This window comes from Crocuta crocuta, unplaced genomic scaffold, assembly GCF_008692635.1.
Source record: "Crocuta crocuta isolate KB4526 unplaced genomic scaffold, BGI_CrCroc_1.0 scaffold274, whole genome shotgun sequence".
In the NCBI taxonomy this organism is placed as follows: domain Eukaryota; kingdom Metazoa; phylum Chordata; class Mammalia; order Carnivora; family Hyaenidae; genus Crocuta; species Crocuta crocuta.
Genome location: NW_027530222.1, coordinates 3,824,923 through 3,834,209, shown reverse-complemented (window position 1 = coordinate 3,834,209; position 9,287 = coordinate 3,824,923). Strand labels below are relative to the sequence as shown.

At 53.3% G+C, this 9,287-nt stretch overlaps 1 protein-coding gene across 1 annotated transcript in view; it reads right to left on the bottom strand.

The window, feature by feature from the left end:
* The window catches only part of SLC6A17 (solute carrier family 6 member 17), a 50,400-nt gene extending 41,735 nt beyond the window's left edge, over window positions 1-8,665 (bottom strand). The window contains exon 1 of the mRNA XM_077765602.1: window positions 8,550-8,665. The gene's annotated coding sequence lies outside the window, so the exon portion shown is untranslated. The remainder of the gene's footprint in view (window positions 1-8,549) is intronic.
* Window positions 8,666-9,287: the final 622 nt, after the last annotated feature.

Here is a 9,287-nt window from a genome sequence, read left to right as displayed (position 1 = left end):
CAACAATAAGAAAACAACAACAATCTGGGGATACTTCTTGAGGGCTGGCTCTGTAGCAGCCGCTGTGTGGAGCAGCCATTATCTCCTTAAACCCTGCCCATAGCCGTATGAGGTTGGCAGCACACTTATTCCTATTTTACAGATGAAGAAGTAGAGTCTCAGAGGAATTACTAATTTCATTGAACTGCAGACTCTGATGCTGGCAATTTCTTGAACTTACCAGAGAAGGTCAATGGAAGGTTTTCACCCAACCAGGTCACCACTGACCCTGACCACTGGTGGACACATGCCACTGATTGTACCTTGTGTCCTGAATTAAAGATGTGATAATGTACCAAAAAATGCATCTTGGACCTGATGAGGTAAGGCAACTGCTGTGAGTCTTCAGCAAAGTACGCAACCTTTCATGGTCTTGGCTTCTGGACCTGAAAAGATGGAGAAGAAGGCCCCAATCTCACCCCAAAGGTGAGGGCCTCTTTGTCATGAGGACAAGATGAGATCATGCAGGCGGCATACCATGAACTGGCCCCAGTCGCTCCTTCGCGTGAGCACGTGGGGGAAATGGGTATGGCCAAGTCTAGGGGCACAGCTGCCCCCTGCCCTGAGGGCCCTGGCACCAGAGTGTGACAAGCACATGGGTGGCCAAGGACGCAGGAGTCTGGAGGGGGTGCTGGTGCTCCAACTGACTTCCCATTTCCTTTACTTCCTTCAACCAATATTTACTGAACACCAACTATGTGTCAGGCCCTGCTCTATTTTTTTTTTTATTTTTAATGTTTTTATTTATTTCTGAGACAGAGAGAGACAGCATGAGCAGGGGAGGGTCAGAGAGAGAGGGAGACACAGAATCTGAAACAGGCTCAAGGCTCTGAGTTAGCTGTCAGCACAGAGCCCAACGCGGGGTTTGAACCCACAAACCATGAGATCATGACCTGAGCTGAAGTCAACTGAGCCCCCCACGTGCCCCATGTCAGGCCCTGTTCTAGCACAGCAGAGACCAGAGCAAGCAATGCCCTTCCCCTGTGGGATTTATATTCTAGGGCAAAGTGACAAATAAAAATCACACCGATATGGGGTGCCTGGGGGGCTCAGGTGGTTAAGCATCCCACTCTTGGTTTCTACTCAGGTCATGATCTCATGGTTTCATGGGTTCGAGCCTTGTGTTGGGCTCTGTGCCGGTGGCATGGAGCCTGCTTGAGTCTCTCTCTCTCTCTCTCTCTCTCTCTCTCTCTCTCTCTCTTCTCCTCCCCCCCAGCTCTCTCCCTCTCACTCTTTCCCTCTCTTTCTCGGGATAAATAAATAAACTTTAAAGCAATCAGACAAATATATAACTAGTACCATATGTATAGACATATATCTACAGTATATATAAAGATATCACATAAATATATAATACTGAGTGTGAGGGATGGAGTGAGACAGGGGTGCTACAATATATGGAAGGATTAGGAGGGCACATTCTGATAAAGACCTGGTGGAGTGTGAGAATGGGCCATGTGAATATCCTGAGAAAGCATTCAGGGCAGAGGGAACAGGAAGTGCAAAGGCCCTGAGGCAGCCTGATTGTTTAGTACGAGGACTAGAAAGAAGGGTCTGGGCCTAGAGCATCTTAAGCAAGGAAGAATGGGAAGTGCTGAGAGGATAGCCAGACTCCAGAGCAGATAGGACTTGCAGGCCATGGAAAAGACTGGGTTTCCATTCAAGGCTAATAGGGAGCCATTTCAAGTTTTCAAGCAGGGGAGTGATGTGACTCAACTGTTTTTAAAAAGATGACTGTAGAACAAGTGGAGAAACAGGGAGGGTAGGTAAGAGGTGATGCTGACCTGAGCCAGGGTGGGGAGTGAGGTTTAGGTTTTAAAGAGAGAGGGCAACATAGACCCCCAGAGTGCTGAAGAGAATACCAGGTCCCTGACAGGTAGACTACCTATGAGACTGTCCCAGTTTGGAAAAAGACAGCATTTTAAAAAAATCACATGTTAAAGCAAAATTCCGGGACCAAGGAGTAAAAACTTCACTACCTTCTTTCCTCATTCATGGGAGGCCCATGGTGGTAACAGATGGGTCCTCACAGGATCTGCCCAAATTCTCTGACCTGGATTTTCTTTTCTGTGTGTTTTTTTAAAAATGTTTAACATTTTTATTATAAAACAGAGAGGAACACAGTGTGAGCGGGGGAGGGTCAGAGAGAGAGAGAGAGATACAGAATCTGAAATAGGCTCCAGGCTCTGAGCTGTCAGCACAGAGCCCAACATGGGGCTCGAACCCACAAACTGTGAGATCATGACCTGAGCCAAAGTCGGATGCTCAACTGACTGACCCACCTAGGTGTCCCTGACCTGGATTTTCTTAAAGTCACTACTTTGTCTTGTCTCAGAGACAGACAGAGGGAGCCAAGGGCATCCAATTACCTGAGTTACCAATCAGCCTACTGAAGAGCACTTGAAGGAATAGTGATCAGAAACCCTTAATTACAGTCCCAACATGCTGTCTCTTTCCTGGGAATGAGGAGGGTTTGTGGATCTTTCCTCACCAGCCCTCAGTGCAGCTTTGTGGAGAGGTGGGCAGGAAAGTGCTCCTTCTGGGAACAGGTCACAGGACAGGACAGCTGATCGCAGTGAAGGGAGCAAGTAGTTTTGAAGACCTGCTATGCTTACATATGTTATTTATTCCCCCAACAGCTTGGGAGAAAAATGCAATTCTCATTTTACAAAGAATCCCAGGCTAAGGGTAGAAAACTATCAGGTACAAGATTACCCTGCCATGAAGTGAAAGAGTGGAGATTCAAACTGTGGGCCCCCAAACTCTGCAGCCCATTTTCTTTCTGATATTCTAGTGCTTTCCAATCTTTTGTATGTCATGACACATGGAGAGGAGCACACTGGTATGGCACACTGGGGCAAGTGGCCCTAGCACCCTAGGCCATTCCAGGCAACTCCAAGGAATGAAGGCATCATTATTTCTGGGCTCCATGCTACCCATCTGTGGCACTGGATAGGAAGTTTTCCAATGTACCATGACACAGTGCAAAGTGATATATACGAATCTCATGCAGCAAGTCAACAGTGAGGTGAGTCCATGTACCAATCATCATTTCTCCCTGAGGTTAGGAGCCTCTTCATTTGGCCAGGTACTTTCCCAAAGCCAGTGCCACAATACAAGCTTGGGAACTGGGCAAGGAGATTCCTTCCAGCTTCTCTAAATGATTCCCCAAATTACTAGCAGGCAGGTCGGCTCAGTAGTGGGCCAGGACCGTGGACAGCGCCCACCAGGCCAATCAGGGGGCCAGTGCTGGGCTGCACCTGCTCTCCTTCCCTTCCACCCCCCAGGGAAGAGGAGGGCCACATCCTCACTGAATGGTCACCTGGCAGCACCTGATGGAGCCACTCTAGCAGGTGACTGTTCACATCTCTTGAAAGGTAGCTTTATCAAACAGCACTCCTGGCCTGGAGTGGGATTTAAAACCACAGGAGCCCAGGAGTCTTATAATTAAAGAGAAAATGCAACCAGCAGGAATTTGGGGGTGTGGACCAATGAACTCTATTTGTAAGTGAAAGAATAGGTTGCAAATTAGTGGTGCACAGAATCCAGCGGAAATTCTCACTAAACCAGTAATTAGAAATGACGGAGTACAGCGAGAGGCAACTTGTTATCTTCAAATGAACTGTGAGTGGCCTTGGAAGGCAGAGAGGCAGCTGTGGGGGGGGGAGGGGAGGGGAGACAAATGCAGCTGCTGAGATGACCCCAGGGCCCAGGAGCTGGGGCATTGTTTCCTCCCACCCATGCCTCCCCCACCCTCACTCCACAAGAGGCCCCAGAGCAAACAGGGCTTTAAGTCTCAAGTCCCAAGTCATAGACTCAGGCTGCCCAGGACTTCCCTGACCCAGAATTATTCTCCAAACAAAATACACCTGGTCATGAACATGAGAATAATGGAGTACAGCAACCTGCCTTGCATCTGAGCTGATGTTCTCTCATCTGTGCACCGTGAATATCTATTTCTCTTAATAACTGGATTTATCCATAGTTGAACAGTGTTTTAACTTAAATAATTACTCATGGGGGTGGGACAGAGGGGGAATTTCCAAAGGACTCTGTCTCCACAAAATGGCTGCCTGTGAAGCCAGGGCTTCTGGGAAATCTCTTTATGTGCTCTGGGGGTGGGGGAGCATTAATGCTTACATTCCAATTATCCACCCTCACTCACAGGAGCTTCCCCACCAAGATCAAGGGTGGTTTGGAGGCAACGGGCAGGCTAGGACAGTATGGGCCTGTTCTACCAGGGATGGGGGTTTCTCAGAGAAGAAAGAGATGAAGAGGCAGGAGGAATCTGATGCCAAGTTTCCCAGCACAGCCACAGGCTCCGGTGGCAGAGCCCCAAGGGTGAGGAGAGTGGGTTCTCCGGGGGGCAAGGCGAGGAAGCGAGGAGCGTCCCTCTGAGCAGCCCAGGCCAGCGGCCACTGCGAACCACCCTAGAGTGCTAACAGTTTTGCTCTGGAGTCTGGGGCATCACCAGCAACTGCTGCAAGTCCCTGGCACACACTCTCCAGCAGAGAAATCTGACACACCAGAGCTCCCACCAGCGACTGACCGTCCTTGATTCTGCAGATGCAGAAATCCTCAGGGCGACATCCGATCTGCTCTGACTCCTCTCCCTGCTTCCAGCACCAACCCCTAGCTTGGACAAACTTTAAGGAATGAGGTCAGGGGTGATGGAGGTCAGGGGTGGGGGGTGGGGTGGGGAAAGACAAGATAGGACAATAAAGCAGCATGATGGCGCCTAGGGTCGTCTGCTGTTTCCCGGCTCACCTGGCACCACAGACCATATTCCCCACACCCTGGAAGTTTAGGTATGTTCATTCTCTCCCAAATCCCCATTGGTGGAGGCCCACTCCTCCCTTCCTCAGGGCACTAGCTTAAAGAACTGGACCCACAGGTTTAGACAGCCTCATTTGGGAGTCTGCAAATATGTATTAAGAACTTATTGTGAGGTGGTTAAAAATCTGCCAGACCTGAGTTCAAATTCCCAGATTGGCACTCACTTGCTTGTGTGACCTTGGGCGAATTCTTTAACCTCGCTGAACCTCAAGTCCCACATCTGTAAACTGCAGAGAATAACATCCGCCTCCTGGGATCATAGCGAAGATTAAACGAGACGGTGTATGAATAAAGCACTTAGTGCAACACAGAAGCCTCAGTAAAAACCTGGATAACCTCACTGTGTGCCAAGCATGGCATGAGCTGCCGGAATCCAGACAGCACTCACCCCTCCTAAAAGCACAGAAAGTAGGAATTTCCCCCACAGGGCACTGACCTGCCTGAGTCGAAGGTCGCCTGTTAACACCTGTGGTATTGTGCTTCGGACCCCTGGAAGTCTGGGGGAGGGCGTTGTGAAAGGGCTTTGTAGGGGCTGAGTGACAAGCCTTTTCCCAGCCTGGTGCTCCAGATGTTTGGCTGTGAGAACTTCTTGCAGCCCATCCTAGGAGTGAGTGATAACTCAGATCTGCTTCCAGGGAAAAAAGCCCAAATCCATCTTTCCTTTAAATTATTCTGCTGCTTATCTTAGCAGCCTTAAAGGGATTAATGATGAATTGTCCTGCTGCAGCAAACTCAGATAGGAAAGGAGCTCGAGGAAAGGGAAGATCCACAGGCAGCAGGAGCCTGCTTCTCAAGAACCCTCCTCTCCTCTCATCTCAATCATCCTTGAAAGTCGCTTCCAGATCCAGTGGGGAGGGCATCGGTCCAGGGTGCATGTATACCACACACACGCGCGCACACACGCACACACACACACACACTGCCAGTAGTAGACTGGAGTCCCGTGGGTCAGCATGGCCTCTCTTGCTGCACTGGGGATCCCCTTACTGCCTTCACTCGTGAGGCACACGCATCTTAGCACCAATCCCTAGCCACCTTACAGAAAGAGGGAGCAAGGGGCCAGGAGGCTTCAGGGAAGGCAGGAGACACACTTGTTTCCTCTCCGGGAAAGGCTAGCCTCACCTCTCCAGGGTGCTTGTCTCATAGTTTCCAACTCCGTGATGGGCAGGATGATGGGGTGGGAGGGAGAGGATGGCAAGATCTGATCAAAGGGCAGGGACCCCTGAAGTCCACCGGGCAAGTGCCACAACTTGAGACCGGGCTATAGTCATGAACCATCCTAAGGAGTCAAGGCCTGTGCAGGAGTCTCGCCCTGGAGCTGTTGCAGAGACAGCTGAGGGCACCCATCAGACCCACCACCTCCACCCCACCCTCCACAACCCTGCTCTTTTTTTTTTTTTTTAATATAATTCATTGTCAAGTTAGCTAACCTACATCGTATACAGTGTGCTCTTGGTTCTGGGGGTAGGTTCCTGTGATTCATCACTTACATACAACACCCTGTGTTGTTGGCTCATCCCAACAAGTGCCCTCAGTGCCCATTTCCCATCTTCCCCCCCAACCCCCTCATCAACCCTCAGTTTATTCTCTGTATTTAAGAGTCTCTCGTGGTTCATAACCTCCCCATCGTGTCCTGGGGAGACCTGAAGGTTGGGAAGAGGTCAGTTTGAAGCTGAATTATGGGTCCTTCTCAACCACATGTGAAGCCCTGACACTTTGACTTGTCTCCACATCCCCTCTCGCACCCAGGCCCAAGGGCGGGGAGAGACAGAACCACCTCTGGTTAAGGCCCATAAAGAAAGGGGTGGGGAATTAACCTTTTAAGAGCATCTGCCATGTGTCCAGCACTGGGCTCAAAATAATCTCGAGGAAAAGGCACCATAGGCATCCCTATTTTATAACTGAGGAAGCCAAGGCCCCAGACGTAAGGTCACGTGGCACAGCACGGGTCCCATGTCTGACCACAAGTCCACAGCCTCCCCTGGAGCACCTCCTCTAACCCCTCAACCCCATCCTGGCTCTGCTTGTCTTCCCTGTGAGGTCAGAGCTCCAGGACCCCTGCCCAGGGGCCTGAGCTCTGCTCCGCACACTCTTGAGGACTTGCCTACCTCTAGTCTGTGGCCCCCAAACTCCGGGAGCTCTGGCCATCCCTGCTTACAAGCCCTGGTAAAGACCTCCATTCAACTCACAAACAGCTGACACACAACTCTGTGTGACTCAGGCCAAACGAACTCACTCCAATCAGAGCTGGTGGGCACGATTTGCCTCCTGCACTGAGTCACTCTCCAGGCTGAGCTGCAGGGATTTGCTGAAACTCACCACCTACTTAGCTACAGCTGCTCGGTTGGAGAAAAGGCCAGCATGAGAGCCGAAACCTCTGACGGTCCTCACGGATGGACCACAGCCAAGGACAATCAGGTGTGACCTCAAAGCCCTTCTTCCTGCCCGGGTGATGGGTCCACCTCACTGGACCATGGGGGTAATGAAAGCACAGCATGAAATACAAGACTACATTACCATTAACCTCAACACATCCTGACCTTGTTCTCCAGACATCAATCATTATGTCTGGGACAGCCTAACAGTTAGGCTCCAACTAAAGTTTTGGTTGAATTGTTTTTGAGCCATCACAGGATTTTCTTAGTTCCTGGAAGTTCCTGTTAACAAGGGCAGTGCCCTCAAAAGAATCTTCCTTCTCTATACCACTAACCCTGTCTTTCCAACCCAACCCACCTGCCTCACTCTCACAGCTGAATTGCCCCAAAGGTAGTTCTGGTTATGAAGATTTCAAAAATAATAAAAATAGAAAGGAAACATTTTTTTAACTTCACTTGACAGCGGCTGGGTCCTGTAAGGTGACTGGCCTCAGGATTTCTGAAGGGCTGTTTGGCCTTTAAAAAAACAGCACTAGGCTTAGTTCCCCGGCAGCCGCGCCCCTGGGGGAGCGGCCCTCCCCGGACTACCGTGAGCATAGCCTGGGAGAACGGTTGCACAGGTATAAATGTGGCTGAGGCCTCTCCCGAGACGGCGCCCTCTCCAGACCTGCACCCCGCGCACGTCCCCCATGTCAGCCATTCGCTTCCGAGATGCGCTTCCCTCGAGGGAAGATGGGCTCCCCGCTAGCTCCGAATTCAGCGAGGTCCAGCTCCAGGACTGGGAATTAAATATTTATCTCGGGCGTGAGCGCTCCGCTACTCCTGCCAATGTTACTGTCAAGGTCACGGGCCTGAAGCCCAGCAGCTGACTGGGGTCTCCCGCCGCGCAGGAGCCTCCCCGCGGGAACTGCGCCCTGGGCGCCTAGCTCCGGGAGGCCAAACCCGCCCGGCCTCCTGCCCGGTCCTCCGCGGGCGCTTGCCTCTGCAGCTCTGCTTGATTACCTCCGGAGTTCTTGGGCCCTCCCGAGCCCCGGAAGCTACAGCCCGTTGGCCAACCCATGAGCGCAGAGCTGGGCACCCCCGGTGCGCCCGAGGAGCGCGGGCCCCGGGGCTTCGTCGCCAGGCAACGGCTGCTGGAGCGGCGGGAGGAGCCCGGGGCAAGCGCAAGGCCGGGCGGATACCTGGCAGCGCCTCCTCGCACCTCTGTCCTTAGGCCTTCCAGGCTGGGGCGGGGCCAGAACCGTTAAAGTTGCGGTGGCTGGCCGGGGAAAGGCAGGCAGGGCGCGGCCCGCGACTCACCTGTCCCGCGTGAGCCGTCGCGCGGACTCGACCCCCTGCACTCCGGCCGAGCAGCTGCGGTCTCCGACGGGTCGCGGGCTCACAGCCCCTCCCGCGGGCAGCCGGAGTCTGGCGGCAGCGGGCACCGGCCGGAGCTGGGAGGGAACCCGGAGCCGCGCGTCCGCGCACGCGACTCTGCTCGCTCCTAGCTCCCTCCTTCGCCGCCGGTCAGATCCCGCCCACGGCGCACTCGAGCCTCCCTGGGGAGCAGCCCTGCGACCCAGGTTCTGCGGCGGAGGGAGCGCGTGGGGCCGCGGTCGCCAGCACCGAGGGCCGCCCTCCCTGCGCCCTGGCCGCGCCGGCTCTGCGGAGCGGAACGGAGCTGGGCGGAGCGCAGCGCGCACTGTTCCCTCGCTTTCCGAAAGGCCACCCTGGCGGCGGGGCGCCGTGACGCAGGCTTGACTCACGCTCGGGCCCGCGTCAGTGCGAGGCTCTGGGGCCGCAAGCGAGGCTCTGATGGCCGACGACGCAGGCGGAGGGGGTGGGCAGCGAGAGGGAGAGGGAGAGGGGCTAACCCAGGAGCGGCCTCTTGAGGCCCTTGCTCAGGGGACCCCTACTCTAGGGCTTCAACACCGGGGCTTCTATTATCAGAGAGGAATGGGGCCCCAATGGCCAAGGGCCTCTGGAATCCTGGGCCTCATTTCGTCACCTTATAGGGTGCAGCTCTTTTTGGCCCTCCTTCATGAATTCAGCTCCACC